Source organism: Microcebus murinus, chromosome 20 (assembly GCF_040939455.1).
Source record: "Microcebus murinus isolate Inina chromosome 20, M.murinus_Inina_mat1.0, whole genome shotgun sequence".
Classification (NCBI taxonomy): domain Eukaryota; kingdom Metazoa; phylum Chordata; class Mammalia; order Primates; family Cheirogaleidae; genus Microcebus; species Microcebus murinus.
In genome coordinates, this window is record NC_134123.1 from 40,913,017 (window position 1) to 40,937,053 (window position 24,037).

Here is a 24,037-nt window from a genome sequence, read left to right on the forward strand (position 1 = left end):
ATCGCAAAGATGTGGAAGCGCCCCGAGTGCCCATCGATCCACGGGTGCATTAATGAAATGTGGCGCGTGGACACCACGGAGTGCCGTTCAGCTATGAGGAACAGCGGTGAGAGGGCACCTCTCGTGTTCTCCCGGCCAGAGCTGGAACCCGTTCCAGTAAGCCAAGTGTCCCAAGAACGGACACAAGAGCGCCACGTGCGCGCGCTCGCCGGCAGATTGGTAGGAACCGATGGACACCTAAGTGGACACAGAGGAATCGCCTTCATCGGGTGGGTGTCGGGCGGGCGTGGGGAGGGGATGGGCGTGCACATCCATTAGGAATGGGGTGGGTGCGCACCAACCGGGGCATGGGCGCACTTGAAGCTCTGACCCGAGGGGGGAGGCGGGGACAGGGCGATGCAGCTGACCTTAACATTGGTACCCCCACCATACGCTGGGAGAAAATGAGAAATAAATGAATCAGAAAACGGGGGGGAGGGGGGCACGGGCAATACATGTCACCTCAATACGTGGACTCCCATGATCTGCTCGGAGAGAGAGAGAAAAGGAAATGTAATCATAGAGATAAGAGACACCTTTTCAGAAAATGAATCCGAAAAGAAAAGTAAAATGAGGCCTGTGGAGCAGGTCTGCGTGTGACTCCGGATCCCCCAACATCCAGTGCCACCACCAAAGATTCCTACGTGTAGCCCGTAGAACCCCAAAAGCAACGGGACGAGTTCTGGTCACATACTCGCTCAAAATGACGTCCTGGAATTCTCCTGGAACTCCCTCCCCTCTCAGCCTCTCAAGGTTTCCTCCAGCGTGTCGGTTCCCACAGACCAGACCTTTGGTCTGACACCTGACAGTCCAGATGCCACGCATGCTGCCGCGTGGCGGCGGTGTCACGGCTCGGGACAAGAGGAGGCCCCACGGTGCGGGCTGGGGCGCCAGGCACCGCGACGGGCGCTGAGGGTGGGGGTGATCCCCCGGACCGCCGCCGCGCTCCCAGAAAGGGGACAGAACAAGAGGCAAAAAACAAAAAAAACAAAAGCCTACGGCACCCGGTATTCCCGGGCGGTCTCCCATCCAAGTACTAACCAGGCCCGACCCTGCTTAGCTTCGGAGATCAGACGAGACCGGGCGCGTTCAGGCCGGCTTGGCCGGAGACGGTGGAGGGCGCCCCTGCCCCGCTCAAGAAGCCGAGCCTCTCTGCGCTTCCCCTCGCCGGCCGGGTCCGGCGGGCTCCGCGGGACTGGGGAGAGGGGCGGGGCGGCGTGGGGGGCTGTCCACACACACACACACACACACGCGTGCGCGCGCGCGCGAGATGGGCCTCCACGGGTGGACCCGCCAAGGTGGAGACCTTCCAGCCCCCCTCCTCTCCTCGCCTCGCCTCCTTCACCTACCCGCCCCCCACCCCCAGCGCGCCGCCGCTGCTGACTGCGCACGCGCGCGCGGGGCGCTCGACCTTTGCCCCCAGCCAGGGGCCGCCCTCCCCCACAAACCCTTTCAGCTGTGCCCCCCGCCCTGTGCGTGGGCTGCCGCCTATTCCCCAGGGCCAGGGCTGGGGCACAGCGCATGGGGGAGGGGAGCGAGTGTAGGGGCGTCTCTCGGGATGTGTCCCATGGGTGGGGTGGGGTGGGGTGGGGTGGGGTGGGGTGGGGTGGTTTGGGGGGCTCTGAAGAAATCAATCCCCTCTGTCTCCTCCCTCTGGAAAACCCCCAAGCCCTTGGAGAACTGCGGGCACCGCTACCGTGGGGGCCGGACCCTGCTCTGTGTCCTTCTCTGGCCCGGTCCAAGGGGCCTGGGCCTGGCCCGGGGTGGATTGGACCCCAACCACCCCGGGGTGTGGACTTGCTAAAAATCGGCGATTAGCTATTGGATTCGAGCTTCATCTGGGTCATTTCACTAATGAATGCACCGAAAAGAGTTTCCTAATACATCTGTGAGGGTGGCAACTGAAAGAGAAATTTAAAGCTGACAGAATAGGCGAGGAAAGGCACAGGAGATTTCCAAACCCAGTAAGGAAGCCTTTCCCGAAATGGAAGAAAGAAAGGAGCAAATGAAAACACCGGTAGCCCGCCGGGGTCAGAGTCTGCTCATTAGAGAAAGTACCCTGACCAGGTTCACCCGTGGGTGGGTGGCGAGCTAGCGGCATTCAGAAGAGCGAGGCCCACAGTCTGTGCAGAAGACACCTGCACTCGGGCGTGTGTGGCGGCTCGATTCACAAGCAGCTCAGATGTTAAACCAAGGAGAAGCCAGGGAGTTCCCAACGCCCCAGGTGTCCTCAGCCCACGACTGGCTGCTGTGAAAATGCGAAGCCCGGGTCCCGGTCTCAGAGCAGGACAACCAGGAGGTGTGATGTACACCCCGGGGTTCCCAGGAGGATCAGGCTGAAGCTTGGACTTGGCCTCAAAGTGTCCCCTCGCCTGGCCACCCCCTTCCCCTTCCTGCTCCTCTACTCCTGGTGCCCCTCCACCCAGGGGCCAGACCTTAAACAGTCACCCGCAAGAGAATCCTGGTCCCAAAGAAGCCTTCTGGGGGACCCGTGCTGAGAGAGGTTGTGGGCATGGCCCGCTGGGGCTCTGCCCGACCCAGGTCTGGGAGATGCAACCTCCCAGCTCTGGGTCCCTGCAGGAAGTGTCGGCAAGAACAGGGCCAGTCCTCCAAAGGCCCAGGTGCAGGGAGCCCAGGCCAAGCAGCCTGTGGAAGAAGCCACATGCCGTGCCACCCCGGGAACACGACTGTAGGTCACGGCCCCTGCCACCTCCTCCTCCTCCTCCTCCTCCTCCTGCTCCTCCTCCTCTCCCCGACATGGAGCAGGGCTCAGAGACACCTCAGACGCTGCTAGCAAAGTCCAAAGGGCATCGGTTGCTCCTCCAAAGCGCACCCCCGACCCCCAGCAGGCCGCGTTGTCCAGCCAGCCCCTGGGCCTCCCCGGGGTGCCCGGCACAAAAGTGCAGACACCCACCTGACTGGCAATATCAGCTTGAGGACGTTTCTGCCACTCTAAGGACCCGCAGGCCAGCTGGGCCTCCGGGCAGGCAGGACAGAGAGCCCCGGAATCCGACGCGGCGGAGAGCTGGGTGTACGTCCCCACCAGGAGGCGGTCCCCACCTCCACGGCTCTCCCCTCGCGGGGAGCGGCAGCCGCAGGGCCTCAGAGAAGACACCAGGCTGGGCCCCCGCGGCACAGTGGGGGCACGTGCCCCGCGCGAGACTGCTGCGGCCGCCCTGCTGCCGGGTTCCTGGAGGGCTTCCTGGAAGCAGCGTCCACACCAAGCCCTTGGAAGGCCCAGGCGACGGAGGAGCCCGAGGTGGGGAGGAGCGAGTCAGGCAGGGGCCAAGGTGATGGGCCGGGCGGGGAGGAGCGTGTCACGCAGGGGCAGAGGACGGTGACAGGCCGGGCGGGAAGGAGCCGGTCAGGCAGGGGACCAGGACAGTGACGGGCCTGGCGGGGGAGGAGCGCCTCAGGCTGGGGCAGAGGAGACTGGGCTGGGTAGGGGTCAGGGTTACAGTTAGGGCGCCATTCACAATCGCAAAGATGTGGAAGCGCCCCGAGTGCCCATCGATCCACGGGTGCATTAATGAAATGTGGCGCGTGGACACCACGGAGTGCCGTTCAGCTATGAGGAACAGCGGTGAGAGGGCACCTCTCGTGTTCTCCCGGCCAGAGCTGGAACCCGTTCCAGTAAGCCAAGTGTCCCAAGAACGGACACAAGAGCGCCACGTGCGCGCGCTCGCCGGCAGATTGGTAGGAACCGATGGACACCTAAGTGGACACAGAGGAATCGCCTTCATCGGGTGGGTGTCGGGCGGGCGTGGGGAGGGGATGGGCGTGCACATCCATTAGGAATGGGGTGGGTGCGCACCAACCGGGGCATGGGCGCACTTGAAGCTCTGACCCGAGGGGGGAGGCGGGGACAGGGCGATGCAGCTGACCTTAACATTGGTACCCCCACCATACGCTGGGAGAAAATGAGAAATAAATGAATCAGAAAACGGGGGGGAGGGGGGCACGGGCAATACATGTCACCTCAATACGTGGACTCCCATGATCTGCTCGGAGAGAGAGAGAAAAGGAAATGTAATCATAGAGATAAGAGACACCTTTTCAGAAAATGAATCCGAAAAGAAAAGTAAAATGAGGCCTGTGGAGCAGGTCTGCGTGTGACTCCGGATCCCCCAACATCCAGTGCCACCACCAAAGATTCCTACGTGTAGCCCGTAGAACCCCAAAAGCAACGGGACGAGTTCTGGTCACATACTCGCTCAAAATGACGTCCTGGAATTCTCCTGGAACTCCCTCCCCTCTCAGCCTCTCAAGGTTTCCTCCAGCGTGTCGGTTCCCACAGACCAGACCTTTGGTCTGACACCTGACAGTCCAGATGCCACGCATGCTGCCGCGTGGCGGCGGTGTCACGGCTCGGGACAAGAGGAGGCCCCACGGTGCGGGCTGGGGCGCCAGGCACCGCGACGGGCGCTGAGGGTGGGGGTGATCCCCCGGACCGCCGCCGCGCTCCCAGAAAGGGGACAGAACAAGAGGCAAAAAACAAAAAAAACAAAAGCCTACGGCACCCGGTATTCCCGGGCGGTCTCCCATCCAAGTACTAACCAGGCCCGACCCTGCTTAGCTTCGGAGATCAGACGAGACCGGGCGCGTTCAGGCCGGCTTGGCCGGAGACGGTGGAGGGCGCCCCTGCCCCGCTCAAGAAGCCGAGCCTCTCTGCGCTTCCCCTCGCCGGCCGGGTCCGGCGGGCTCCGCGGGACTGGGGAGAGGGGCGGGGCGGCGTGGGGGGCTGTCCACACACACACACACACACACGCGTGCGCGCGCGCGCGAGATGGGCCTCCACGGGTGGACCCGCCAAGGTGGAGACCTTCCAGCCCCCCTCCTCTCCTCGCCTCGCCTCCTTCACCTACCCGCCCCCCACCCCCAGCGCGCCGCCGCTGCTGACTGCGCACGCGCGCGCGGGGCGCTCGACCTTTGCCCCCAGCCAGGGGCCGCCCTCCCCCACAAACCCTTTCAGCTGTGCCCCCCGCCCTGTGCGTGGGCTGCCGCCTATTCCCCAGGGCCAGGGCTGGGGCACAGCGCATGGGGGAGGGGAGCGAGTGTAGGGGCGTCTCTCGGGATGTGTCCCATGGGTGGGGTGGGGTGGGGTGGGGTGGGGTGGGGTGGGGTGGTTTGGGGGGCTCTGAAGAAATCAATCCCCTCTGTCTCCTCCCTCTGGAAAACCCCCAAGCCCTTGGAGAACTGCGGGCACCGCTACCGTGGGGGCCGGACCCTGCTCTGTGTCCTTCTCTGGCCCGGTCCAAGGGGCCTGGGCCTGGCCCGGGGTGGATTGGACCCCAACCACCCCGGGGTGTGGACTTGCTAAAAATCGGCGATTAGCTATTGGATTCGAGCTTCATCTGGGTCATTTCACTAATGAATGCACCGAAAAGAGTTTCCTAATACATCTGTGAGGGTGGCAACTGAAAGAGAAATTTAAAGCTGACAGAATAGGCGAGGAAAGGCACAGGAGATTTCCAAACCCAGTAAGGAAGCCTTTCCCGAAATGGAAGAAAGAAAGGAGCAAATGAAAACACCGGTAGCCCGCCGGGGTCAGAGTCTGCTCATTAGAGAAAGTACCCTGACCAGGTTCACCCGTGGGTGGGTGGCGAGCTAGCGGCATTCAGAAGAGCGAGGCCCACAGTCTGTGCAGAAGACACCTGCACTCGGGCGTGTGTGGCGGCTCGATTCACAAGCAGCTCAGATGTTAAACCAAGGAGAAGCCAGGGAGTTCCCAACGCCCCAGGTGTCCTCAGCCCACGACTGGCTGCTGTGAAAATGCGAAGCCCGGGTCCCGGTCTCAGAGCAGGACAACCAGGAGGTGTGATGTACACCCCGGGGTTCCCAGGAGGATCAGGCTGAAGCTTGGACTTGGCCTCAAAGTGTCCCCTCGCCTGGCCACCCCCTTCCCCTTCCTGCTCCTCTACTCCTGGTGCCCCTCCACCCAGGGGCCAGACCTTAAACAGTCACCCGCAAGAGAATCCTGGTCCCAAAGAAGCCTTCTGGGGGACCCGTGCTGAGAGAGGTTGTGGGCATGGCCCGCTGGGGCTCTGCCCGACCCAGGTCTGGGAGATGCAACCTCCCAGCTCTGGGTCCCTGCAGGAAGTGTCGGCAAGAACAGGGCCAGTCCTCCAAAGGCCCAGGTGCAGGGAGCCCAGGCCAAGCAGCCTGTGGAAGAAGCCACATGCCGTGCCACCCCGGGAACACGACTGTAGGTCACGGCCCCTGCCACCTCCTCCTCCTCCTCCTCCTCCTCCTGCTCCTCCTCCTCTCCCCGACATGGAGCAGGGCTCAGAGACACCTCAGACGCTGCTAGCAAAGTCCAAAGGGCATCGGTTGCTCCTCCAAAGCGCACCCCCGACCCCCAGCAGGCCGCGTTGTCCAGCCAGCCCCTGGGCCTCCCCGGGGTGCCCGGCACAAAAGTGCAGACACCCACCTGACTGGCAATATCAGCTTGAGGACGTTTCTGCCACTCTAAGGACCCGCAGGCCAGCTGGGCCTCCGGGCAGGCAGGACAGAGAGCCCCGGAATCCGACGCGGCGGAGAGCTGGGTGTACGTCCCCACCAGGAGGCGGTCCCCACCTCCACGGCTCTCCCCTCGCGGGGAGCGGCAGCCGCAGGGCCTCAGAGAAGACACCAGGCTGGGCCCCCGCGGCACAGTGGGGGCACGTGCCCCGCGCGAGACTGCTGCGGCCGCCCTGCTGCCGGGTTCCTGGAGGGCTTCCTGGAAGCAGCGTCCACACCAAGCCCTTGGAAGGCCCAGGCGACGGAGGAGCCCGAGGTGGGGAGGAGCGAGTCAGGCAGGGGCCAAGGTGATGGGCCGGGCGGGGAGGAGCGTGTCACGCAGGGGCAGAGGACGGTGACAGGCCGGGCGGGAAGGAGCCGGTCAGGCAGGGGACCAGGACAGTGACGGGCCTGGCGGGGGAGGAGCGCCTCAGGCTGGGGCAGAGGAGACTGGGCTGGGTAGGGGTCAGGGTTACAGTTAGGGCGCCATTCACAATCGCAAAGATGTGGAAGCGCCCCGAGTGCCCATCGATCCACGGGTGCATTAATGAAATGTGGCGCGTGGACACCACGGAGTGCCGTTCAGCTATGAGGAACAGCGGTGAGAGGGCACCTCTCGTGTTCTCCCGGCCAGAGCTGGAACCCGTTCCAGTAAGCCAAGTGTCCCAAGAACGGACACAAGAGCGCCACGTGCGCGCGCTCGCCGGCAGATTGGTAGGAACCGATGGACACCTAAGTGGACACAGAGGAATCGCCTTCATCGGGTGGGTGTCGGGCGGGCGTGGGGAGGGGATGGGCGTGCACATCCATTAGGAATGGGGTGGGTGCGCACCAACCGGGGCATGGGCGCACTTGAAGCTCTGACCCGAGGGGGGAGGCGGGGACAGGGCGATGCAGCTGACCTTAACATTGGTACCCCCACCATACGCTGGGAGAAAATGAGAAATAAATGAATCAGAAAACGGGGGGGAGGGGGGCACGGGCAATACATGTCACCTCAATACGTGGACTCCCATGATCTGCTCGGAGAGAGAGAGAAAAGGAAATGTAATCATAGAGATAAGAGACACCTTTTCAGAAAATGAATCCGAAAAGAAAAGTAAAATGAGGCCTGTGGAGCAGGTCTGCGTGTGACTCCGGATCCCCCAACATCCAGTGCCACCACCAAAGATTCCTACGTGTAGCCCGTAGAACCCCAAAAGCAACGGGACGAGTTCTGGTCACATACTCGCTCAAAATGACGTCCTGGAATTCTCCTGGAACTCCCTCCCCTCTCAGCCTCTCAAGGTTTCCTCCAGCGTGTCGGTTCCCACAGACCAGACCTTTGGTCTGACACCTGACAGTCCAGATGCCACGCATGCTGCCGCGTGGCGGCGGTGTCACGGCTCGGGACAAGAGGAGGCCCCACGGTGCGGGCTGGGGCGCCAGGCACCGCGACGGGCGCTGAGGGTGGGGGTGATCCCCCGGACCGCCGCCGCCGCGCTCCCAGAAAGGGGACAGAACAAGAGGCAAAAAACAAAAAAAACAAAAGCCTACGGCACCCGGTATTCCCGGGCGGTCTCCCATCCAAGTACTAACCAGGCCCGACCCTGCTTAGCTTCGGAGATCAGACGAGACCGGGCGCGTTCAGGCCGGCTTGGCCGGAGACGGTGGAGGGCGCCCCTGCCCCGCTCAAGAAGCCGAGCCTCTCTGCGCTTCCCCTCGCCGGCCGGGTCCGGCGGGCTCCGCGGGACTGGGGAGAGGGGCGGGGCGGCGTGGGGGGCTGTCCACACACACACACACACACACGCGTGCGCGCGCGCGCGAGATGGGCCTCCACGGGTGGACCCGCCAAGGTGGAGACCTTCCAGCCCCCCTCCTCTCCTCGCCTCGCCTCCTTCACCTACCCGCCCCCCACCCCCAGCGCGCCGCCGCTGCTGACTGCGCACGCGCGCGCGCGCGGGGCGCTCGACCTTTGCCCCCAGCCAGGGGCCGCCCTCCCCCACAAACCCTTTCAGCTGTGCCCCCCGCCCTGTGCGTGGGCTGCCGCCTATTCCCCAGGGCCAGGGCTGGGGCACAGCGCATGGGGGAGGGGAGCGAGTGTAGGGGCGTCTCTCGGGATGTGTCCCATGGGTGGGGTGGGGTGGGGTGGGGTGGGGTGGGGTGGGGTGGTTTGGGGGGCTCTGAAGAAATCAATCCCCTCTGTCTCCTCCCTCTGGAAAACCCCCAAGCCCTTGGAGAACTGCGGGCACCGCTACCGTGGGGGCCGGACCCTGCTCTGTGTCCTTCTCTGGCCCGGTCCAAGGGGCCTGGGCCTGGCCCGGGGTGGATTGGACCCCAACCACCCCGGGGTGTGGACTTGCTAAAAATCGGCGATTAGCTATTGGATTCGAGCTTCATCTGGGTCATTTCACTAATGAATGCACCGAAAAGAGTTTCCTAATACATCTGTGAGGGTGGCAACTGAAAGAGAAATTTAAAGCTGACAGAATAGGCGAGGAAAGGCACAGGAGATTTCCAAACCCAGTAAGGAAGCCTTTCCCGAAATGGAAGAAAGAAAGGAGCAAATGAAAACACCGGTAGCCCGCCGGGGTCAGAGTCTGCTCATTAGAGAAAGTACCCTGACCAGGTTCACCCGTGGGTGGGTGGCGAGCTAGCGGCATTCAGAAGAGCGAGGCCCACAGTCTGTGCAGAAGACACCTGCACTCGGGCGTGTGTGGCGGCTCGATTCACAAGCAGCTCAGATGTTAAACCAAGGAGAAGCCAGGGAGTTCCCAACGCCCCAGGTGTCCTCAGCCCACGACTGGCTGCTGTGAAAATGCGAAGCCCGGGTCCCGGTCTCAGAGCAGGACAACCAGGAGGTGTGATGTACACCCCGGGGTTCCCAGGAGGATCAGGCTGAAGCTTGGACTTGGCCTCAAAGTGTCCCCTCGCCTGGCCACCCCCTTCCCCTTCCTGCTCCTCTACTCCTGGTGCCCCTCCACCCAGGGGCCAGACCTTAAACAGTCACCCGCAAGAGAATCCTGGTCCCAAAGAAGCCTTCTGGGGGACCCGTGCTGAGAGAGGTTGTGGGCATGGCCCGCTGGGGCTCTGCCCGACCCAGGTCTGGGAGATGCAACCTCCCAGCTCTGGGTCCCTGCAGGAAGTGTCGGCAAGAACAGGGCCAGTCCTCCAAAGGCCCAGGTGCAGGGAGCCCAGGCCAAGCAGCCTGTGGAAGAAGCCACATGCCGTGCCACCCCGGGAACACGACTGTAGGTCACGGCCCCTGCCACCTCCTCCTCCTCCTCCTCCTCCTCCTGCTCCTCCTCCTCTCCCCGACATGGAGCAGGGCTCAGAGACACCTCAGACGCTGCTAGCAAAGTCCAAAGGGCATCGGTTGCTCCTCCAAAGCGCACCCCCGACCCCCAGCAGGCCGCGTTGTCCAGCCAGCCCCTGGGCCTCCCCGGGGTGCCCGGCACAAAAGTGCAGACACCCACCTGACTGGCAATATCAGCTTGAGGACGTTTCTGCCACTCTAAGGACCCGCAGGCCAGCTGGGCCTCCGGGCAGGCAGGACAGAGAGCCCCGGAATCCGACGCGGCGGAGAGCTGGGTGTACGTCCCCACCAGGAGGCGGTCCCCACCTCCACGGCTCTCCCCTCGCGGGGAGCGGCAGCCGCAGGGCCTCAGAGAAGACACCAGGCTGGGCCCCCGCGGCACAGTGGGGGCACGTGCCCCGCGCGAGACTGCTGCGGCCGCCCTGCTGCCGGGTTCCTGGAGGGCTTCCTGGAAGCAGCGTCCACACCAAGCCCTTGGAAGGCCCAGGCGACGGAGGAGCCCGAGGTGGGGAGGAGCGAGTCAGGCAGGGGCCAAGGTGATGGGCCGGGCGGGGAGGAGCGTGTCACGCAGGGGCAGAGGACGGTGACAGGCCGGGCGGGAAGGAGCCGGTCAGGCAGGGGACCAGGACAGTGACGGGCCTGGCGGGGGAGGAGCGCCTCAGGCTGGGGCAGAGGAGACTGGGCTGGGTAGGGGTCAGGGTTACAGTTAGGGCGCCATTCACAATCGCAAAGATGTGGAAGCGCCCCGAGTGCCCATCGATCCACGGGTGCATTAATGAAATGTGGCGCGTGGACACCACGGAGTGCCGTTCAGCTATGAGGAACAGCGGTGAGAGGGCACCTCTCGTGTTCTCCCGGCCAGAGCTGGAACCCGTTCCAGTAAGCCAAGTGTCCCAAGAACGGACACAAGAGCGCCACGTGCGCGCGCTCGCCGGCAGATTGGTAGGAACCGATGGACACCTAAGTGGACACAGAGGAATCGCCTTCATCGGGTGGGTGTCGGGCGGGCGTGGGGAGGGGATGGGCGTGCACATCCATTAGGAATGGGGTGGGTGCGCACCAACCGGGGCATGGGCGCACTTGAAGCTCTGACCCGAGGGGGGAGGCGGGGACAGGGCGATGCAGCTGACCTTAACATTGGTACCCCCACCATACGCTGGGAGAAAATGAGAAATAAATGAATCAGAAAACGGGGGGGAGGGGGGCACGGGCAATACATGTCACCTCAATACGTGGACTCCCATGATCTGCTCGGAGAGAGAGAGAAAAGGAAATGTAATCATAGAGATAAGAGACACCTTTTCAGAAAATGAATCCGAAAAGAAAAGTAAAATGAGGCCTGTGGAGCAGGTCTGCGTGTGACTCCGGATCCCCCAACATCCAGTGCCACCACCAAAGATTCCTACGTGTAGCCCGTAGAACCCCAAAAGCAACGGGACGAGTTCTGGTCACATACTCGCTCAAAATGACGTCCTGGAATTCTCCTGGAACTCCCTCCCCTCTCAGCCTCTCAAGGTTTCCTCCAGCGTGTCGGTTCCCACAGACCAGACCTTTGGTCTGACACCTGACAGTCCAGATGCCACGCATGCTGCCGCGTGGCGGCGGTGTCACGGCTCGGGACAAGAGGAGGCCCCACGGTGCGGGCTGGGGCGCCAGGCACCGCGACGGGCGCTGAGGGTGGGGGTGATCCCCCGGACCGCCGCCGCGCTCCCAGAAAGGGGACAGAACAAGAGGCAAAAAACAAAAAAAACAAAAGCCTACGGCACCCGGTATTCCCGGGCGGTCTCCCATCCAAGTACTAACCAGGCCCGACCCTGCTTAGCTTCGGAGATCAGACGAGACCGGGCGCGTTCAGGCCGGCTTGGCCGGAGACGGTGGAGGGCGCCCCTGCCCCGCTCAAGAAGCCGAGCCTCTCTGCGCTTCCCCTCGCCGGCCGGGTCCGGCGGGCTCCGCGGGACTGGGGAGAGGGGCGGGGCGGCGTGGGGGGCTGTCCACACACACACACACACACACGCGTGCGCGCGCGCGCGAGATGGGCCTCCACGGGTGGACCCGCCAAGGTGGAGACCTTCCAGCCCCCCTCCTCTCCTCGCCTCGCCTCCTTCACCTACCCGCCCCCCACCCCCAGCGCGCCGCCGCTGCTGACTGCGCACGCGCGCGCGGGGCGCTCGACCTTTGCCCCCAGCCAGGGGCCGCCCTCCCCCACAAACCCTTTCAGCTGTGCCCCCCGCCCTGTGCGTGGGCTGCCGCCTATTCCCCAGGGCCAGGGCTGGGGCACAGCGCATGGGGGAGGGGAGCGAGTGTAGGGGCGTCTCTCGGGATGTGTCCCATGGGTGGGGTGGGGTGGGGTGGGGTGGGGTGGGGTGGGGTGGTTTGGGGGGCTCTGAAGAAATCAATCCCCTCTGTCTCCTCCCTCTGGAAAACCCCCAAGCCCTTGGAGAACTGCGGGCACCGCTACCGTGGGGGCCGGACCCTGCTCTGTGTCCTTCTCTGGCCCGGTCCAAGGGGCCTGGGCCTGGCCCGGGGTGGATTGGACCCCAACCACCCCGGGGTGTGGACTTGCTAAAAATCGGCGATTAGCTATTGGATTCGAGCTTCATCTGGGTCATTTCACTAATGAATGCACCGAAAAGAGTTTCCTAATACATCTGTGAGGGTGGCAACTGAAAGAGAAATTTAAAGCTGACAGAATAGGCGAGGAAAGGCACAGGAGATTTCCAAACCCAGTAAGGAAGCCTTTCCCGAAATGGAAGAAAGAAAGGAGCAAATGAAAACACCGGTAGCCCGCCGGGGTCAGAGTCTGCTCATTAGAGAAAGTACCCTGACCAGGTTCACCCGTGGGTGGGTGGCGAGCTAGCGGCATTCAGAAGAGCGAGGCCCACAGTCTGTGCAGAAGACACCTGCACTCGGGCGTGTGTGGCGGCTCGATTCACAAGCAGCTCAGATGTTAAACCAAGGAGAAGCCAGGGAGTTCCCAACGCCCCAGGTGTCCTCAGCCCACGACTGGCTGCTGTGAAAATGCGAAGCCCGGGTCCCGGTCTCAGAGCAGGACAACCAGGAGGTGTGATGTACACCCCGGGGTTCCCAGGAGGATCAGGCTGAAGCTTGGACTTGGCCTCAAAGTGTCCCCTCGCCTGGCCACCCCCTTCCCCTTCCTGCTCCTCTACTCCTGGTGCCCCTCCACCCAGGGGCCAGACCTTAAACAGTCACCCGCAAGAGAATCCTGGTCCCAAAGAAGCCTTCTGGGGGACCCGTGCTGAGAGAGGTTGTGGGCATGGCCCGCTGGGGCTCTGCCCGACCCAGGTCTGGGAGATGCAACCTCCCAGCTCTGGGTCCCTGCAGGAAGTGTCGGCAAGAACAGGGCCAGTCCTCCAAAGGCCCAGGTGCAGGGAGCCCAGGCCAAGCAGCCTGTGGAAGAAGCCACATGCCGTGCCACCCCGGGAACACGACTGTAGGTCACGGCCCCTGCCACCTCCTCCTCCTCCTCCTCCTCCTCCTGCTCCTCCTCCTCTCCCCGACATGGAGCAGGGCTCAGAGACACCTCAGACGCTGCTAGCAAAGTCCAAAGGGCATCGGTTGCTCCTCCAAAGCGCACCCCCGACCCCCAGCAGGCCGCGTTGTCCAGCCAGCCCCTGGGCCTCCCCGGGGTGCCCGGCACAAAAGTGCAGACACCCACCTGACTGGCAATATCAGCTTGAGGACGTTTCTGCCACTCTAAGGACCCGCAGGCCAGCTGGGCCTCCGGGCAGGCAGGACAGAGAGCCCCGGAATCCGACGCGGCGGAGAGCTGGGTGTACGTCCCCACCAGGAGGCGGTCCCCACCTCCACGGCTCTCCCCTCGCGGGGAGCGGCAGCCGCAGGGCCTCAGAGAAGACACCAGGCTGGGCCCCCGCGGCACAGTGGGGGCACGTGCCCCGCGCGAGACTGCTGCGGCCGCCCTGCTGCCGGGTTCCTGGAGGGCTTCCTGGAAGCAGCGTCCACACCAAGCCCTTGGAAGGCCCAGGCGACGGAGGAGCCCGAGGTGGGGAGGAGCGAGTCAGGCAGGGGCCAAGGTGATGGGCCGGGCGGGGAGGAGCGTGTCACGCAGGGGCAGAGGACGGTGACAGGCCGGGCGGGAAGGAGCCGGTCAGGCAGGGGACCAGGACAGTGACGGGCCTGGCGGGGGAGGAGCGCCTCAGGCTGGGGCAGAGGAGACTGGGCTGGGTAGGGGTCAGGGTTACAGTTAGGGCGCCATTCACAATCGCAAAGATGTGGAAGCGCCCCGAGTGCCCATCGATCCACGGGTGCATTAATGAAATGTGGCGCGTGGACACCACGGAGTGCCGTTCAGCTATGAGGAACAGCGGTGAGAGGGCACCTCTCGTGTTCTCCCGGCCAGAGCTGGAACCCGTTCCAGTAAGCCAAGTGTCCCAAGAACGGACACAAGAGCGCCACGTGCGCGCGCTCGCCGGCAGATTGGTAGGAACCGATGGACACCTAAGTGGACACAGAGGAATCGCCTTCATCGGGTGGGTGTCGGGCGGGCGTGGGGAGGGGATGGGCGTGCACATCCATTAGGAATGGGGTGGGTGCGCACCAACCGGGGCATGGGCGCACTTGAAGCTCTGACCCGAGGGGGGAGGCGGGGACAGGGCGATGCAGCTGACCTTAACATTGGTACCCCCACCATACGCTGGGAGAAAATGAGAAATAAATGAATCAGAAAACGGGGGGGAGGGGGGCACGGGCAATACATGTCACCTCAATACGTGGACTCCCATGATCTGCTCGGAGAGAGAGAGAAAAGGAAATGTAATCATAGAGATAAGAGACACCTTTTCAGAAAATGAATCCGAAAAGAAAAGTAAAATGAGGCCTGTGGAGCAGGTCTGCGTGTGACTCCGGATCCCCCAACATCCAGTGCCACCACCAAAGATTCCTACGTGTAGCCCGTAGAACCCCAAAAGCAACGGGACGAGTTCTGGTCACATACTCGCTCAAAATGACGTCCTGGAATTCTCCTGGAACTCCCTCCCCTCTCAGCCTCTCAAGGTTTCCTCCAGCGTGTCGGTTCCCACAGACCAGACCTTTGGTCTGACACCTGACAGTCCAGATGCCACGCATGCTGCCGCGTGGCGGCGGTGTCACGGCTCGGGACAAGAGGAGGCCCCACGGTGCGGGCTGGGGCGCCAGGCACCGCGACGGGCGCTGAGGGTGGGGGTGATCCCCCGGACCGCCGCCGCGCTCCCAGAAAGGGGACAGAACAAGAGGCAAAAAACAAAAAAAACAAAAGCCTACGGCACCCGGTATTCCCGGGCGGTCTCCCATCCAAGTACTAACCAGGCCCGACCCTGCTTAGCTTCGGAGATCAGACGAGACCGGGCGCGTTCAGGCCGGCTTGGCCGGAGACGGTGGAGGGCGCCCCTGCCCCGCTCAAGAAGCCGAGCCTCTCTGCGCTTCCCCTCGCCGGCCGGGTCCGGCGGGCTCCGCGGGACTGGGGAGAGGGGCGGGGCGGCGTGGGGGGCTGTCCACACACACACACACACACACACACGCGTGCGCGCGCGCGCGAGATGGGCCTCCACGGGTGGACCCGCCAAGGTGGAGACCTTCCAGCCCCCCTCCTCTCCTCGCCTCGCCTCCTTCACCTACCCGCCCCCCACCCCCAGCGCGCCGCCGCTGCTGACTGCGCACGCGCGCGCGGGGCGCTCGACCTTTGCCCCCAGCCAGGGGCCGCCCTCCCCCACAAACCCTTTCAGCTGTGCCCCCCGCCCTGTGCGTGGGCTGCCGCCTATTCCCCAGGGCCAGGGCTGGGGCACAGCGCATGGGGGAGGGGAGCGAGTGTAGGGGCGTCTCTCGGGATGTGTCCCATGGGTGGGGTGGGGTGGGGTGGGGTGGGGTGGGGTGGGGTGGTTTGGGGGGCTCTGAAGAAATCAATCCCCTCTGTCTCCTCCCTCTGGAAAACCCCCAAGCCCTTGGAGAACTGCGGGCACCGCTACCGTGGGGGCCGGACCCTGCTCTGTGTCCTTCTCTGGCCCGGTCCAAGGGGCCTGGGCCTGGCCCGGGGTGGATTGGACCCCAACCACCCCGGGGTGTGGACTTGCTAAAAATCGGCGATTAGCTATTGGATTCGAGCTTCATCTGGGTCATTTCACTAATGAATGCACCGAAAAGAGTTTCCTAATACATCTGTGAGGGTGGCAACTGAAAGAGAAATTTAAAGCTGACAGAATAGGCGAGGAAAGGCACAGGAGATTTCCAAACCCAGTAAGGAAGCCTTTCCCGAAATGGAAGAAAGAAAGGAGCAAATGAAAACACCGGTAGCCCGCCGGGGTCAGAGTCTGCTCATTAGAGAAAGTACCCTGACCAGGTTCACCCGTGGGTGGGTGGCGAGCTAGCGGCATTCAGAAGAGCGAGGCCCACAGTCTGTGCAGAAGACACCTGCACTCGGGCGTGTGTGGCGGCTCGATTCACAAGCAGCTCAGATGTTAAACCAAGGAGAAGCCAGGGAGTTCCCAACGCCCCAGGTGTCCTCAGCCCACGACTGGCTGCTGTGAAAATGCGAAGCCCGGGTCCCGGTCTCAGAGCAGGACAACCAGGAGGTGTGATGTACACCCCGGGGTTCCCAGGAGGATCAGGCTGAAGCTTGGACTTGGCCTCAAAGTGTCCCCTCGCCTGGCCACCCCCTTCCCCTTCCTGCTCCTCTACTCCTGGTGCCCCTCCACCCAGGGGCCAGACCTTAAACAGTCACCCGCAAGAGAATCCTGGTCCCAAAGAAGCCTTCTGGGGGACCCGTGCTGAGAGAGGTTGTGGGCATGGCCCGCTGGGGCTCTGCCCGACCCAGGTCTGGGAGATGCAACCTCCCAGCTCTGGGTCCCTGCAGGAAGTGTCGGCAAGAACAGGGCCAGTCCTCCAAAGGCCCAGGTGCAGGGAGCCCAGGCCAAGCAGCCTGTGGAAGAAGCCACATGCCGTGCCACCCCGGGAACACGACTGTAGGTCACGGCCCCTGCCACCTCCTCCTCCTCCTCCTCCTCCTCCTGCTCCTCCTCCTCTCCCCGACATGGAGCAGGGCTCAGAGACACCTCAGACGCTGCTAGCAAAGTCCAAAGGGCATCGGTTGCTCCTCCAAAGCGCACCCCCGACCCCCAGCAGGCCGCGTTGTCCAGCCAGCCCCTGGGCCTCCCCGGGGTGCCCGGCACAAAAGTGCAGACACCCACCTGACTGGCAATATCAGCTTGAGGACGTTTCTGCCACTCTAAGGACCCGCAGGCCAGCTGGGCCTCCGGGCAGGCAGGACAGAGAGCCCCGGAATCCGACGCGGCGGAGAGCTGGGTGTACGTCCCCACCAGGAGGCGGTCCCCACCTCCACGGCTCTCCCCTCGCGGGGAGCGGCAGCCGCAGGGCCTCAGAGAAGACACCAGGCTGGGCCCCCGCGGCACAGTGGGGGCACGTGCCCCGCGCGAGACTGCTGCGGCCGCCCTGCTGCCGGGTTCCTGGAGGGCTTCCTGGAAGCAGCGTCCACACCAAGCCCTTGGAAGGCCCAGGCGACGGAGGAGCCCGAGGTGGGGAGGAGCGAGTCAGGCAGGGGCCAAGGTGATGGGCCGGGCGGGGAGGAGCGTGTCACGCAGGGGCAGAGGACGGTGACAGGCCGGGCGGGAAGGAGCCGGTCAGGCAGGGGACCAGGACAGTGACGGGCCTGGCGGGGGAGGAGCGCCTCAGGCTGGGGCAGAGGAGACTGGGCTGGGTAGGGGTCAGGGTTACAGTTAGGGCGCCATTCACAATCGCAAAGATGTGGAAGCGCCCCGAGTGCCCATCGATCCACGGGTGCATTAATGAAATGTGGCGCGTGGACACCACGGAGTGCCGTTCAGCTATGAGGAACAGCGGTGAGAGGGCACCTCTCGTGTTCTCCCGGCCAGAGCTGGAACCCGTTCCAGTAAGCCAAGTGTCCCAAGAACGGACACAAGAGCGCCACGTGCGCGCGCTCGCCGGCAGATTGGTAGGAACCGATGGACACCTAAGTGGACACAGAGGAATCGCCTTCATCGGGTGGGTGTCGGGCGGGCGTGGGGAGGGGATGGGCGTGCACATCCATTAGGAATGGGGTGGGTGCGCACCAACCGGGGCATGGGCGCACTTGAAGCTCTGACCCGAGGGGGGAGGCGGGGACAGGGCGATGCAGCTGACCTTAACATTGGTACCCCCACCATACGCTGGGAGAAAATGAGAAATAAATGAATCAGAAAACGGGGGGGAGGGGGGCACGGGCAATACATGTCACCTCAATACGTGGACTCCCATGATCTGCTCGGAGAGAGAGAGAAAAGGAAATGTAATCATAGAGATAAGAGACACCTTTTCAGAAAATGAATCCGAAAAGAAAAGTAAAATGAGGCCTGTGGAGCAGGTCTGCGTGTGACTCCGGATCCCCCAACATCCAGTGCCACCACCAAAGATTCCTACGTGTAGCCCGTAGAACCCCAAAAGCAACGGGACGAGTTCTGGTCACATACTCGCTCAAAATGACGTCCTGGAATTCTCCTGGAACTCCCTCCCCTCTCAGCCTCTCAAGGTTTCCTCCAGCGTGTCGGTTCCCACAGACCAGACCTTTGGTCTGACACCTGACAGTCCAGATGCCACGCATGCTGCCGCGTGGCGGCGGTGTCACGGCTCGGGACAAGAGGAGGCCCCACGGTGCGGGCTGGGGCGCCAGGCACCGCGGCGGGCGCTGAGGGTGGGGGTGATCCCCCGGACCGCCGCCGCGCTCCCAGAAAGGGGACAGAACAAGAGGCAAAAAACAAAAAAAACAAAAGCCTACGGCACCCGGTATTCCCGGGCGGTCTCCCATCCAAGTACTAACCAGGCCCGACCCTGCTTAGCTTCGGAGATCAGACGAGACCGGGCGCGTTCAGGCCGGCTTGGCCGGAGACGGTGGAGGGCGCCCCTGCCCCGCTCAAGAAGCCGAGCCTCTCTGCGCTTCCCCTCGCCGGCCGGGTCCGGCGGGCTCCGCGGGACTGGGGAGAGGGGCGGGGCGGCGTGGGGGGCTGTCCACACACACACACACACACACACACACACGCGTGCGCGCGCGCGCGAGATGGGCCTCCACGGGTGGACCCGCCAAGGTGGAGACCTTCCAGCCCCCCTCCTCTCCTCGCCTCGCCTCCTTCACCTACCCGCCCCCCACCCCCAGCGCGCCGCCGCTGCTGACTGCGCACGCGCGCGCGGGGCGCTCGACCTTTGCCCCCAGCCAGGGGCCGCCCTCCCCCACAAACCCTTTCAGCTGTGCCCCCCGCCCTGTGCGTGGGCTGCCGCCTATTCCCCAGGGCCAGGGCTGGGGCACAGCGCATGGGGGAGGGGAGCGAGTGTAGGGGCGTCTCTCGGGATGTGTCCCATGGGTGGGGTGGGGTGGGGTGGGGTGGGGTGGGGTGGGGTGGTTTGGGGGGCTCTGAAGAAATCAATCCCCTCTGTCTCCTCCCTCTGGAAAACCCCCAAGCCCTTGGAGAACTGCGGGCACCGCTACCGTGGGGGCCGGACCCTGCTCTGTGTCCTTCTCTGGCCCGGTCCAAGGGGCCTGGGCCTGGCCCGGGGTGGATTGGACCCCAACCACCCCGGGGTGTGGACTTGCTAAAAATCGGCGATTAGCTATTGGATTCGAGCTTCATCTGGGTCATTTCACTAATGAATGCACCGAAAAGAGTTTCCTAATACATCTGTGAGGGTGGCAACTGAAAGAGAAATTTAAAGCTGACAGAATAGGCGAGGAAAGGCACAGGAGATTTCCAAACCCAGTAAGGAAGCCTTTCCCGAAATGGAAGAAAGAAAGGAGCAAATGAAAACACCGGTAGCCCGCCGGGGTCAGAGTCTGCTCCTTAGAGAAAGTACCCTGACCAGGTTCACCCGTGGGTGGGTGGCGAGCTAGCGGCATTCAGAAGAGCGAGGCCCGCAGTCTGTGCAGAAGACACCTGCACTCGGGCGTGTGTGGCGGCTCGATTCACAAGCAGCTCAGATGTTAAACCAAGGAGAAGCCAGGGAGTTCCCGACACCCCAGGTGTCCTCAGCCCACGACTGGCTGCTGTGAAAATGCGAAGCCCGGGTCCCGGTCTCAGAGCAGGACAACCAGGAGGTGTGATGTACACCCCGGGGTTCCCAGGAGGATGAGGCTGAAGCTGGGACCTGGCCTGAAAATGTCCCCTCGCATGGCCACCCCCTTCCCCTTCCTGTTCCTCTACTCCTGGTGCCCCTCCATCCAGGGGCCAGACCTTAAAAAGTCACCCGCAAGAGAATCCTGGTCCCAAAGGAGCCTTCTGGGGGACCCGTGCTGAGAGAGGTTGTGGGCATGGCCCGCTGGGGCTCTGCCCGACCCAGGGCTGGGAGATGCAACCTCCATCCTCTGGGTCCCTGCAGGAAGTGTTGGCAAGCACAGGGCCAGTCCTCCAAAGGCCCAGGTGCAGGGAGCCCAGGCCGAGCAGCCTGTGGAAGAAGCCACATGCTGTGCCACCCCGGGAACACGACTGCAGGCCACGGCCCCCTGCCACCTCCTCCTCCTCCTCCTCCCCTACATGGCACAGGGCTCAGAGACACCTCAGACGCTGCTACGCAAAGTCCAAAGGGCATAAGTGGCTCCTCCGAAGCCCCTGAGCAGACCGCGTTGTCCAGCCAGCCCCTCGGCCTCCCTGGGGTGCCCAGCACAAAAGTGCAGACACCAACGGACTCGCAATATCAGTTTTCGAATGTTTTTGCCACTCTGAGGACCCGCAGGCTAGCTGGGCCTTCGGGCAGGGCAGGACAGAGAGCCCCGGAATCCGACGTGGAGAGCTGGGTGTATGTCCCCATGGTGAGGCGGTCCCCATCTCCGCGGCTCTCCCCTTGCGGGGAGCGGCAGCCACAGGGCCTCAGAGAAGACACCAGGCTGGGTCCCCGCGGCCCAGCGGAAGCACGTCCCCCCGCACGCATGCACGCTACTCAGCGACAGTGGACATTGGGTTGTGCGCCAGAGATGCTGCGGCCGCCCTGCTACCGGGTTCCTGGGAGGGCGTCCTGGAACCAGCGTCCACACCGAGCCCTTGGAAGGCCCAGGCGATGGAGGAGCCTCGTCAGGCAGGGGCCGAGGACGGTGACTGCCCGGGTGGGGAGGAGATTGTCAGGCAGGGGCCGAGGTGACTGGGCCGGGCGGGGAGGAGCGTGTCAGGCAGGGGCAGAGGACGGTGACAGGCCGGGCGGGAAGGAGCCAGTCAGGCAGGGGCCGAGGAGGAGACAGGCTGGGGAAGGGTTAGGGTTAGAGTCAGGGCACAATTCACAATCGCAAAGATGTGGAGGCGACCCGAGTGCCCATCGATCCACGAGTGCATTAATAAAATGTGGCGCGTGGACACCACGGAGTGCCGTTCAGCTATGAGGAACAGCGGTGAGAGGGCACCTCTCGTGTTCTCCCGGCCAGAGTTGGAACCCGTTCCAGTAAGCCAAGTGTCCCAAGGACGGACACACGAGCACCACGTGCGTGCGCTCACCAGCAAATTGGTACGAACGGATGGACACCTAAGTGGACAGAGAGGAATCGCCTTCATCGGGTGGGTGTCGGGCGGGCGGGGGGAGGGGATGGGCGTGCACATCCATTAGGAATGGGGTGGGTGCGCACCACCTGGGTGATGGGCGCACTTGAAGGTCTGACCCCAAGGGGGAGGCGGGGTGAGGGCGATGCACCCGACCTTAACATTGGTACCCCCACCATACGCTGGAACAACATGAGAGGTAAATGAATAAGAAAACAGGGGGGGAGGGGGGAACAGGCAACACATGTCACCTGAATACTTGTACTCCCATAATCTGCTTGAAAAGAGACAGAAAAGAAAATGCAATAATACAGGTAAGAGACACTTTTTAAAAACAATGAATCCGAAGAGAAAAGTCAAAGGAGGCCTGTGGAGCAGGTCTGGGTGTGACTCCGGATCCCCCAACATCCAGTGCCACCACCAAAGATTCCTACGTGTAGCCCGTAGAACCCCAAAAGCAACGGGACGAGTTCTGGTCACATACTCCCTCAAAATGACATCCTGGCCTTCTTCTGGAACTCCCTCCCCTCTCAGACTCTCAAGGTTTCCTCCAGCGTGTCGGTTCCCACAGAAAAGACCCTTGGTCTTAGACCTGAGAGTCCACATGTACACATGTTGCCTCGTGGCGGCAGTGTTGTGGCTTGGGACAAGAGGATTCCCCTCGGAGCGTGGCGGGTGCTGAGGGTGTGGGTCACTCCCTGGATCGCCACCGCGCTTCCGGAAGTGGGACAGAACAAGAGGCAAAAACAAAAAAGCCTACGGCACCGGTATTCCCAGGCGGTCTCCCATCCAAGTACTAACCAGGCCCGACCCTGCTTAGCTTCAGGAGATAGAGATCGGTCACAGCGGAGGGCGCCCCTGCCCTGCTCAAGAAGCCGAGCGTCTCTGCGCTTCCCTGAGCCTCCTCCCACCCCAGGCCCCGCACCAGCGCTGACCCACTCGGGGCCGGGCCTGTTGAGTTTGCCGGCGGGGTCAAACGGGCTCCCACTCATGGCACACATCCGGAGACCTTTGGTCTGAGAACTGACAGTCCAGATGCCACGACTGCTACTGCATGGCCGAGGTGCTGTGGCTTGGGACAAGAGGAGGCCCCACCGAGCGGACTGGGGTGCCAGGCTCTTTGGCGGGCGCTGAGGGTGGGGATGACTCCCCGGATAGCATCTGTGCTCCCCATAAGAAGAGAGAACAAGAGGCAAGAAAAAAAAAAGCCTTCGGTCACCGGCATTCCCAAGTGGTCTCCCATCCAAGTACTAACCAGGCCCGACCCTGCTTAGCTTCCAAGATCACACAAGATGGGACGCATTCAGGGTGGTGTGGCCGTAGAGGGTCATACCATAAGATGCGACTGGGGAGCGAACGTTGGGGCGTGCCTGTGTGTGTGTGTGTGTGTGTGTGTGTGTGTGTGTGTGTGTGTGTGTGTGTGAGAACAGCCCCCACCCCACCCCGTCCAGCCGTGTTCCGCACTGCCTGCCCCACCTGGCACCCCAGTCCCTGGGAACCTGCAGGACCCCGCCGGCTCCCGTCCCCTATTCGCTGGACCCCAGCCCATGGGACCCCGCAAGACCCCGCGGGTTCCTCTCCCTAATGGGCTGTGCCCCAGCCGTCCCCTCCCCCATGCAGCTACCCTCCCCCATGCGCTGTTCCCAAGCTCCTTGCCCCTGCCCTGGCCCAGGCACCGCAGTTTCTCATAGATGAATAGTGCTCCGTGGTGTACATGCACCACATATTATTAATCGTCTCATGGATCCATGGGCACTCGGGTCGTTCCACATCATTGAAATTGGAAATTGTGCCACCCCTTACACCCGAGCGCAGGTGTCTTCTGCACAGACTGCGGGCCTCGCTCTTCTGAATGCCGCTAGCTCGCCACCCACCCACGGGTGAACCTGGTCAGGGTACTTTCTCTAATGAGCAGACTCTGATCTGGGTGGGCTACCGGTGTTTTTGTCGGCTTGTTTCTTACTTCCCTTTTGGGAAAGTCTTCCTCACTGGGTTTGGAAATTTCCTATGCCTTTCCTCACCTATTCTGTCAGCATTAAAATTCTCTTTCAGTTGCCACCCTCACAGATGTATTAGGAAAATCTTTACGCTGCCTTCGTTAGTGAAATGACCTAAATGAAGCTCGAATCCAATATCCAATCGCCCATTTTTAGCAAGTCCACACACCAGGGTGGTTGGGGTCCAATCCACCCCTGGCCAGGCCCCGGCAGCTTTGACTGGGCCACAGGAGGACACAGAGTAGGGTCCCGGCCCCCACAGTCGCGGTGCTGGCAGTTCTCCAAGGGCTTGGGGGTTTTCCAGAGGTAGGAGATGGAGGGGACTGATTTCTTCAGAGCCCCCGAAACCACCCCACCCCACCCCACCCCACCCATGGGACACATCCCGAGAGACGCCCTTACACTCCCTCCCCTACTCCATGCGCTGTGCCCCAGCACTAGCCAGGGGGGATAGGGGCAGCCCACGCACAGGGCCAGGGCACCTCTCAAAGGGGTTGTGCCAGAGGTTGCCCCTGGCAAAGAAGGGGAAGCGCCCATGCATGTGCAGTCAGCAGCGGCGCGCTGGGGGTGGGGGGCGGGTAGGTGAGGGAGGCGAGGCGAGGAGAGGAGGGGGGCTGGAAGGTCTCCACCTTGGCGGGTCCAGCCGTGGAGGCTGGAGTGTGTGAGTGTGTGTGTGT

At 63.0% G+C, this 24,037-nt stretch overlaps 7 pseudogenes; all 7 read right to left on the reverse strand.

The window, feature by feature from the left end:
- Positions 1-1,031: 1,031 nt before the first annotated feature.
- Positions 1,032-1,150, reverse strand: LOC142862818 (uncharacterized; annotated as a pseudogene).
- A 3,397-nt stretch (positions 1,151-4,547) lies between these two features.
- On the reverse strand, positions 4,548-4,666 carry LOC142862819 (uncharacterized; annotated as a pseudogene).
- Positions 4,667-8,066: 3,400 nt separating this feature from the next.
- On the reverse strand, positions 8,067-8,185 carry LOC142862820 (uncharacterized; annotated as a pseudogene).
- A 3,401-nt stretch (positions 8,186-11,586) lies between these two features.
- LOC142862821 (uncharacterized) lies at positions 11,587-11,705 on the reverse strand (annotated as a pseudogene).
- Positions 11,706-15,102: 3,397 nt separating this feature from the next.
- On the reverse strand, positions 15,103-15,221 carry LOC142862822 (uncharacterized; annotated as a pseudogene).
- Positions 15,222-18,622: 3,401 nt separating this feature from the next.
- On the reverse strand, positions 18,623-18,741 carry LOC142862823 (uncharacterized; annotated as a pseudogene).
- Positions 18,742-22,569: 3,828 nt separating this feature from the next.
- On the reverse strand, positions 22,570-22,688 carry LOC142862954 (uncharacterized; annotated as a pseudogene).
- Positions 22,689-24,037: the final 1,349 nt, after the last annotated feature.